This window comes from Pristiophorus japonicus, chromosome 5, assembly GCF_044704955.1.
Source record: "Pristiophorus japonicus isolate sPriJap1 chromosome 5, sPriJap1.hap1, whole genome shotgun sequence".
Classification (NCBI taxonomy): Eukaryota; Metazoa; Chordata; class Chondrichthyes; family Pristiophoridae; genus Pristiophorus; species Pristiophorus japonicus.
Window position 1 is genome coordinate 83,919,403 of NC_091981.1, and position 10,334 is coordinate 83,929,736.

At 43.7% G+C, this 10,334-nt stretch overlaps 1 pseudogene; it reads right to left on the reverse strand.

Annotated features, from left to right (window-relative positions):
• Window positions 1-9,825: 9,825 nt before the first annotated feature.
• Window positions 9,826-10,062, reverse strand: LOC139264936 (U2 spliceosomal RNA; annotated as a pseudogene).
• Between the last annotated feature and the right edge of the window lie 272 nt (window positions 10,063-10,334).

A 10,334-nucleotide genomic window follows, 5' to 3' on the forward strand; every position in this document is an offset into this window, starting at 1 on the left:
ATTTGGGTGGGCACTGGGTGGGGCAAGTGCCAAAGATCCCCCCCTGACCTCGGCAATGTGAGGCCTATGTGATTTTAAAGCTTGGGCCTCATTGGTATGCTGCCGATGAGCTACCGGCCTGCAATAATAGCTAGCCAGTGGGAAGGAGGGGAAGTTCTAGTGAAGGAAAGCCACCAGCCAGCATCAAAGGGAGGCTTGCCAGCAAGAATTGATGTTTAAACCAGTGGAGTTTGTCAGGGTCTAGCAGGAGGGGATAAGCCTGGGCAGGGGAGACTAAAATATTTCTTATGGAGACCAGAGGAGCACTTGCTGTCTTCAGCTGATGTGAAAGCCACAATGTCTTCCCTACTCAGGCGATAGTTGAAATTCCAGTCAGGGCTCAAGCAGACAGGAATACCAAGTCCAATGCTCATTCAAGCAAATTTTACTTTCAAAACCAAAAATACCTCAATTCTCCTCAAAGAAGTAACTTCCTAGATGGCCTGAACATCCCTAACCTTTTAAATGCATTATATATGGTGGGATGTGTGCAGTGAGAACCTGGTGCAAAGAATAGTATTTTGGCCTGACCACATTTAAATTTGATTTTAAATAAGATTGCCAATTAAGAACTTTGGATGTGATTTCGCCGCCTGTGGCGAATCAGGTACAATTGGTATCGGTGGAGTTTTGGAATCTATTTCTCTCTGCAGCCTGCCCTCTTGAAACAATCTTTCCTAGATTTGGCTTGTTAAGCCCACCCTGCGAGGTTCCCAGCCAATTAACAGGAAGCGGATCTGATGATGTCATTTGATGACGCGTCATCAGACGGTTTCCTTAAAAGGACCATGCCCACATTCATTTTGACAGTTGTTCTGTCAGTGCTCTGCAGCATTGAGGTGCTGTAAACATTGACAAGCACTGTACAAAAGTGCACAGCTGCACCCAGGCTCTCCTATCACTCCCTCCAGATGCTTATGGAGGGGGGTCACAGCACGCAGGGATGTACTCTTCCCTTCCAATGTGCGGAAGAGACCTCCCCAGGACACCAATGCAGCCTGGTTGCACACTGCACGTGGTGGGGGGGGCTGGGGGGGAGCACAAGCAGGGATGTCATCAGGAGGATCTGGCTGCAATGGTGCAAACCTATCAATTATCTCAACAGACCATGAAACGTTACTGCAAAGCCACACTCAACCTTATCTTGCTGCACCACTCATCACATCCCCATCACTCTGCCTTCCCTACCCTACTCCTGCACATCCTTACTCACACCAACTTACCTCACACCACCATCCACCCTTCTCTCGATCTGCGTCATCACATCCTCATATTATTAGCCACCCCTCACATTTACCCTCATCCTTATCCAATCATAACAACGAACAACACACAAGGGTAGGCACTTGGATCCTTTAGCCAATGTTCATGTAAAATTTATGTTGATGTATTGTCAAACATTGAAATCTTTATTTTGAACACTTTGTGTTGTTGGACAGATTTGTGTGCAACTTTGGAAGTAGCTTAGTGAGTTGTCGTTAATGGTGAGTCAAAAGGTTACTCCCCGCAATAGTAATGCGTGTAGAAGGAATGGCTTGGGCATTGTAGGCATGCTTTATGGAGCTCGTGTAGGGTGGTACCAACATGGCGCATCATGTGGCAGCCAGAGTGTATAGTGTCAAGTGAAGTAAGTGTAGCCAAGGTGAGGCCATCCGTGGCGTTCCGGGCAGCAATGTGCTGATGGAATAGATAGCAGCTGATGTTGAGATGATAGAAGTGATCTGTCAATGGTGAGACCCCTGAGGAACATCACTGTATACCTTCCACCAGTCCAAAAAACAACCATTCACCACTACTCTCTGTTTCCTGTCAATAGGCAATTTCATATCCATGGGGCCACTGTCTCTTTTATTCCATGGGCTTCAACTTTGCTGGTAAGCTTATTATGTGGCACTTTATTTAATGCCTTTGGGAAGTCCATGTACATGAGGTCAACCACATTGCCCTCATCAACCCTCTCTGTTACTTCATCAAAAAATTCAATCATTAGTTAAACATGATTTGCCTTTAACAAATCCGTGCTGGCTTCCCTTAATTAATCAACAGTTGTACAAGTGACTATTAATTTTGTTCTGGATTTTCACTTCTATAAGCTTCTCCATTACTGAGATTAAGCTAACTGGGCTGTAGTTGCTTGGTTTATCTTCACACCTCTTTTTGAACAATTGTGTAATATTTGCAATTCTCTAGTCATAGGCATAGAAACATAGAAAATAGGTGCAGGAGTAGGCCATTCAGCCCTTCGGGCCTGCACCACCATTCAATAAGATCATGGCTGATCTTTCCCTCAGTACCCCTTTCCTGCCTTCTCTCCATATCCCTTGATCCCCTTAGCCTTAAGGGCCATATCTAACTCCCTCTTGAATATATCCAATCAATAGTCCTCTGGCACCACCCCTGTATCCAAGGAGGATTGGTAGATTATGGCCAGTACCTCCGCAATTTCCATCTTTACTTACCTCAGCATCCTAGGATGCATCCCATTCAGTTCTGGTGACTTAATTACTTTAAGTACAGCCAGCCTTTCTAGCACCTCTTCTTTATCAATTTTTATCCCATCCAATCTCAACTACCTCCTCATTCACTATAACTTTGGCAGCATCTTCTTCCTCAGTAAATACAAATGCAAAGTACTTATTTAGTACCACAGCCATGCCCTCTGCCTCCATGCGTACGTCACCTTTTTGGTCCATAATCAGCCCCACCCCTCCTCCTACTACCCATTTACTATTTATATGCCTATAGAAGACTTTTGGATTCTTTTTTATGTTAGCTGCCAGTCTATTCTCATACTCCCTCTTTGCCTGTCTTATTTTCTTTTTAACTTACCTGTTGAACTTTCTGTATTCATCCTGATTCTCACATATTCTCAATCTGACATATGTCATTCACGCTCTTTTTCTGCTTTATCTTACTCTCTGTCACTTTTGTCATTCAGGGGGCTCTGACTTTAGTTGCCCTACCTTTCCCCCTGGTGAGAATGTATCAACTGCACCTCAGGCCTGCAATTCCACAGAAACTTGTAAGGGGGCTGAAGTGAGGCAGGGTTGGACTCCCACCTGTTGCTTACTGTTGATTCTGGGTCATATCAGGGTGGAAGGGCAACAGAGATACCTGACCTGTGATGTTTTGTTGAAGATTGGAGTGGTACTCTGCCACTCCAAGGCAGGGAGCCTCAGACTCTTATCAAGCTAAAGATTTAAGTACAAAACAAGTTATGGCTACATATAGTGATGCCATAAGTCCTGGGCAGAATGGATCTATTTGGGTAATTCCACCGTTAATCACACTTGGATACTGCACTGTTGTAAGTAACTGGGATTGATTTTATGCACATAATTTGTATTATGTAACTTTTCTCCACTTACTATATTTTTCTGGAGAAATTATCAATTTGTAATATGTTGCTCACATTGTGGTTTGTGGGAGTTTACTGTGCGCAAGTTGGCTGCCGTGTTTCCCACATTACAACAGTGACTACACTCCAAAAGTACTTCATTGGCTGTAAAGCACTTTGAGATGTCAGGTGGTCGTGAAAGGCATTAAATAAATGCAAGTCTTTCTTTTTTTCTTTTTATGTAACTATGCTCCATGCAACTGCTTTTACTGAAGAAATAATCCTGCTTATATTGGACAACTGTGATAGGTATGGTCATGAGTTCTGTTTGCGAAAGTGCATAAAGACTCGGTTTTAATAGACTTTGTTTACTCTTTGCTGTAAAATAGATTCTGTAATAGATTCTTTGCTGTAAAATAGTTCCACCATAGGTCCCACCCCACCTCCTACTAATTGGCTGGCACAGTGTTGTCAATACTCACTCCAAAAACTAAATTTGCCTGAAGAAAATGGCAGGGCTTTGTTCAGGACATAATTGACCTCAGGTGTGGGACTGGCCCAGTAGAAAAAAGATGGTTGGAATTCCTGAATATCTCCAGATAGGTTCCCAAGCTGATACTGGTACACCAGGAGGACAGGTGGTAGTTGGCCTATACCCCTCTTTGCGTCAGGATTTCTGACTCTGAGCAAAATGTGCAGAAGGCCAGTAGATACAGGTTCTGCTGCAAAATTTGCTCTCCTTCCCCTCACTGGGATCCCATCATTTTTCCAGAATTTTTGCCTTGCAATTTCAGGTTTTAGTGTTCAGACCAAGGCTGGGGAATAGAAAAAACTTTTCCCCCACAGAATAGTGAAAATGTGGAACCAACTCCCATCGGGTTAATTTTAACTCCAACATTCATTCTCACAACTTCCAGTTCACAGGATCGCAGCCTACTGATGTAACTTGACTTTGTGCTGTGAACACAAGAAGAAAGTGTAAGGATAAAGGCTAAATTGAACCAGATCCAGATGACGGTTTGTTGTTCTCTACTTTCTTATCCTCTTAGGACTAATCTATTAACTTCCATCTATACAATTGATCATTTTAAAACTTTTTGGTGTTATTCGCTTTGTCCCAGTCTTGGCCCTATAGCAGATTGTCAGGGATTCTGGCACTTTGCCACAAGACCACAAGAAACAGACAAATATCCCATGACTACTCTTCAACAGGCACTATGAATCCCATTACATATCCAGAGACTGGCTGCCATTCCCCTCCACTAGGTCATCAAGGATTGAAAGTTGGAAAATTCAAAAGTCGCATTTCAGATACTGTGGTTCACACCAAATGTGATAGCAGGATCTGAATGACAGGCCATAAAATAGGGCAGATTTTTTTTTAAAAGGAGGCATGTATCTGAACTGAATTGACTGCAAGTTTTTAAGAAATCAAAAGCCATTCGCTTTAAACCTTCAACGAAAAATATATTTTTTCTTGTTTTATATTTTTTCACATTTATTGAGTTTTTATATTTCTTTTATGACATAAAGGAGTACTATTATTGGATATGCATGTTTTAAAAAGGTCGTTAAGATGAGTTTAAAACTTTACTGTGCCTATGGCATTATTTTCAGGTTCTGAGCATTGCTCGAACACCAATTGTACCTGCAATTACTTTCATGTAACTCTCTTAGGGCAACGTTTCTTTGTCTTTTTTTTCTAGTTTGAACTTTCCACCAGAATCAAGCATATTTTTGGTTTGACAAGATGCCTCCAGGATAGTGCTGACCTATATTTGCTTTTGCTCTGTTGTTTTCTTCTTCAGTTGTGCAGCATTGTCTAAATGTAGGTCACAGGAAACAGTCACAGCATATCTGGGACTAAAATAAAATTCTATAATGTAAAAATCAGTCTTATAACAAACTATATGGTCTCTATTCTGCTGAATAACAAGAACTCTAGAGTTAGTCCAACAAATATTGTAATATTTTACTATTATTTCACAATATCCTGGCAGTAAGTGGTTGGAATTACTGTCCAGCAACAATATAATTTCACACAATGGAATAGAATAACATTTTTGGGACCTTTTAACCTCCTGTTTTGGCTCTCATATCTTAGATCACTCCTATGGGTGAGTCCGAACTCACCAAATATTTGAGAGTGCCTATCATTGCCTTAAGGTCTAGGTAAGCTTTAAATAGTCTTACTGAGTAAACAGACAGCAAACTCTAAATCGTAATTACTTTTAATTATAGAATTATCGAATGCCTCCATAAATCTCACTTCGGGCTTTGAAAGCAGCAGATTAAAATATGAGGCAAATTTATTACACAAATAATAAACAAGGAAATAATCTAGCAATGATATAATTGTAATATACTTACAATAGTGTATTTTATCTAACACCATGAGTAAATAAAATCACAAAGGCTCACCAGTATTAGAATTACACTATGCTTTACTGGATTTTAAAAAATATGTTTATTTTCTGCTGTTATAATTAGGTAATGAACCATGGTTTTAAACCATAGCCTTGATCTCCTAATAGCAAAGTTTGCAATTGATTATCGTGTTAAAACAACCTATGCACTGACTCCTAAAAGAGGGAGGTATGTCTCAGCTCAGGGAATCGTGCATACTGGTTGAGGATCCTTCTTCCAACACTACGTACTAATAAATGTTAAGGGTATGGGAGCCCTTGTAGTAGATCTGCTTCATTAGATTGACTGACGGCACTCTTATCTCTGCGTATGTGTAATTGACCACACCTGACCCTCTGGGGGAGTTAACAATGATAAAAAGTTATTGCTCTCTGTAACTATTTGTCTCAAGTTCTGTAAAAGTGGTTTGGCATTTCAGCCTCTGGAACTGTGCATCAGTCACCTCTTGGATGCAATAAGAGATGGTACCCTATTTAACGCCAGAGGAATCGCCTCCGTGTATTTGGAATGACACTGCAGCCAGAAAATTGATAGTTGCTGTGACTTTCACAAGCACTGTCAATGCAGTTGAAGTGAGTGATGAAGTCTTTAGATCATAATTTACTATTGCACATACCTCTCTCAAGGCCTTCCTGGATAGCCCAAGTCTGCTTAGACATTGTCACTCCAATAAGTCAGAGAAGACTCTCCCTTGAAAAGATTTAGTTATTTTCAGACCTCCTTATTAAGTGCCGACTTTATTTTTAATCCCATTTCTTGCCTAGTTTAATAATGGTTGCTGTGATCAATGAAACAGATTTGTTTGCAGTCTTCTGTTCTTTTACACTATTAGCATTAAGGACTTTGTCTGACTGTGATTTATAATTTCAAACCGACATGTCATGTAACAATTTGGAAAGTGCAGACCTGGTTGAAGTTGATTGGTTCTGTTGATTATAATTGGCTGAATTGATGTTTTCAGTTCACCAGTGTTAAAACTTGAGCATCTTATTAAATCTACTGGCACCTTCATGGTATAATGGATAAAAACACTTGTAGCATTAATGCGATCATTGCAGATAGAAGCCGGGCAGCAGTTGGGGTCCCACAGTTTTATCTCGGTACCTCGAGACAACTGAGAAGAAAAATCTGTGAGGATACTGTTATGTATGTAAAATTGTATATACCTTGCACAGCCACCAGAGGGCTCATCCCCTGGAGTCCCAAGGGATCCCACAATCCCTTGGGAGCACAGTTACTTAAGGAGGCCTCACAGACTGGAGAGGCACTCTGGAGACCTGCAATAAAAGATTAAGGTCACACTTTACTTTGAGCTCACAGTATCCAGTCAGACTCTTTATTCATATATAACAACTGGCGACGAGATACAGATGACGAACCCAACGATGCAGAGAACAGTGGCATCCTGGAGAAATTCTAGGAGGGAGATGATTGGGAAACCTTCGTGGAGCGACTCGACCAATACTTCGTGGCCAACAAGCTGGAAGGAGAAGCGAACGCTGCCAAATGAAGGGTGATTCTCCTCACCGTCTGCGGGGCACCAACGTATGGCCTCATGAAAAATCTGCTTGCTCCAGCGAAACCCACAGAGAAATCGTACGATGATTTGTGCACACTGGTCCGGGAGCATCTGAACCCGAAGGAAAGTGTTCTGATGGAGAGGTACTGGTTCTACACCTACAAAAGGTCTGAAGGCCAGGAAGTGGCGAGTTATGTCGCCGAGCTAAGATGCCTTGCAGGACATTGCGAATTTGAAGGACATTTGGAGCACATGCTCAAAGACTTTTTTGTACTTGGCATTGGCCATGAAGTGATACTTCGCAAACTTTTGACTGTAGAGACCCCAACCTTGAGTAAGTCCATAGCGATAGCCCAGGCATTCATTGCCACCAGTGACAATATTAAGCAAATCTCCAAGCACACAATTGCTGCTACAAGTACTGTGAACAAAGTAATGTTGTTTTCAAATCGCAACATACAGGGCAGGCCCCACATGCCTGCAGCTGCACATCCGCAGATGTCTCAGAGTCCATCATCAAGGGTGATGAATGCAAGGCCATTAACACCTTGTTGGCGCTGCGGGGGTGATCATTGTTTCCATTCATGCCGCTTCAAAGGGTACGTTTACAAGGGCTGTGGAACAATGGGACACCTCCAACATATGTGCAGGCGAACTGCAAACCCTGTTAATCCTGCAAACCACCATGTTGCAGAGGAGGAAAAATCCATGGCGGATCACGATGAACCAGAGCCTCAGACTGAGGAGACAGAGGTATATGGGGTGCACACATTTACCACAAAGTGTCCCCCGATAATGCTGAAGGTTGAACTAAATGGACTCCCGGTGTCAATAGAGCTGGACACGGGTGCGAGCCAGTCCATTATGAGCAAAAAAACTTTTGAAAATTGTGGTGCAGCAAGGCCTCAAGGCCAGTCTTGACTCCCACTCGCATGAAACTGAGAGCTTACTTAACGGAACGGATTCCCGTAATCGGCAGTGCTACTTTAAAGGTCTCCTACGATGGAGCAGTGCACAAGCTACCACTCTGGGTGGCACCGGGCAATGGTCCCACAGAAAGATATGCTGGAACTGGGACGACGTCCAAGCTCTCTTGTCCGCTGACGACACTTCATGTGCCCAGGTCTTAAACAAGTTCCCTTCACTGTTTGAACCAGGCAACCGGAAGTTCCAAAGCAGATCCACCTAATTCTGGGAGCGCGACCCATCCATCACAAGGCGAGAGCAGTACCGTACATGATGAGAGAGAGGGTGGAGATCGAGCTGGACCGGCTGCAACGAGAGGGCATCATTTCGCCGATCGAATTCAACGAGTGTGCCAGTCCGATTGGTCCAGTCCTCAAAGGAGATGGCACCGTCAGAATTTGTGGTGATTACAAAGTAACTAACAATCATTTCTCTCTGCAGGATCAATACCCATTACCAAAGATTGACGACCTTTTTGCTACGCTGGCGGGAGGAAAGACGTTCACGAAGCTGGACTTGACCTCGGCCTACATGACACAGGAGCTGGAGGAATGATCGAAGGGCCTCACCTGCATCAACACGCACAAAGGTCTCCTCATTTATAACAGATGCCCGTTTGGAAGTCGATCAGCTGCGGCGATATTCCAGAGGAACATGGAAAGCTTACTGAAGTCGGTCCCACGCACGGTGATCTTCCAGGACGACATCTTGTTTGCAGGTCAGGACACAGTCGAGCATCTGCAGAACCTGGAGGAGGTTCTTAGTCGACTCAACTGCGTGGGGCTCAGGTTGAAATGCTCGAAGTGCATTTTCCTAGCCCCTGAAGTGGGGTTCCTGGGGAGAAGAATCGCGGCGGATGGCATCAGGCCCACCGATTCGAAGACGGGGGCAATCGAGAACACACCAAGGCCACAGAATGTGATGGAGCTGCGGTCGTTTCTAAGACTCCTGAACTTCTTACCGGGTCTCAGCACACTGTTAGAACTACTGCACGCCTTATTGCATAAAGGAGACGAATGGGTATGGGGTAAAAGCGAAGAAAATGCCTTTGTAAAAGCTAGAAAATTGTTATGCTCAAATAAATTGCTTGTGTTGTATGATCCATGTAAGCGTTTGGTACTAGCATGTGATGCGTCGTCGTATGGCGTCGGGTGTGTATTGCAACAAGCTAATGAATCTGGGAAATTGCAACCGGTTGCTTATGCATCCAGAAGTCAGACTAAGGCTGAGAGAGCCTACAGCATGATTGAAAAAGAAGCATTTTTGTATGTCTATGGGCTAAAGTAAATGCATCAATATCTGTTTGGGCTAAAATTTAAATTGGAAACGGACCATAAGCCACTAATATCCCTGTTTTCCGAGAGTAAGGAGATAAATACGAATGCATCGGCCCGCATCCAGAGATGGGCGCTCATGTTTTTTTTTTTAATTTTTTGTTGCCAATCTTTCCAATTCTTTGTCAAATCACAAACGCCAGAGGTCACCTTGCACACATCAAGGATCACTCTGCGCCAATGCTCTTAGCCAAAAGGCCTAGAGCCACTGCACCGTTCCTGGAAGTACTGCAATACCAGGTTCGTGCCATGGAGGTGGATGGGTCAGGCCCCGCACACACCTCCGTGGAGGTGGATGGGTCAATCCACCCCACCCACCTCCTATTTCCAAAAAGCATAGGAGAACCACCTTCCTGATCCAGGGAGAACCACTTTGGGGTCATGGTTACTCCCCTGTCAGGTCAGTTATGCATGATCTTAGCCAAAAGGCCGAGAACTATGCCATCCATCACAGGCCAGGCACAGAAAACTGCCGATGCTCTCAGTAGGCTGCTATTGCCCACCAACTGGGTGGAAATGGTGCAGCCCGCAGATTTAGTCATGGTTATGGAAGCATTCGAGAGTGAGCAATCACCCATCCCAGCCCGACAGATTAGAACCTGGATGAGACAGGACTCCTTACTGTCCCTAGTAAAAAATTGTGTGCTTCACAGGAGCTGGTCCAGTGTCCCAGTGGAAATGCAGGAAGAGATAAAGCCGTATCAGCGGTACA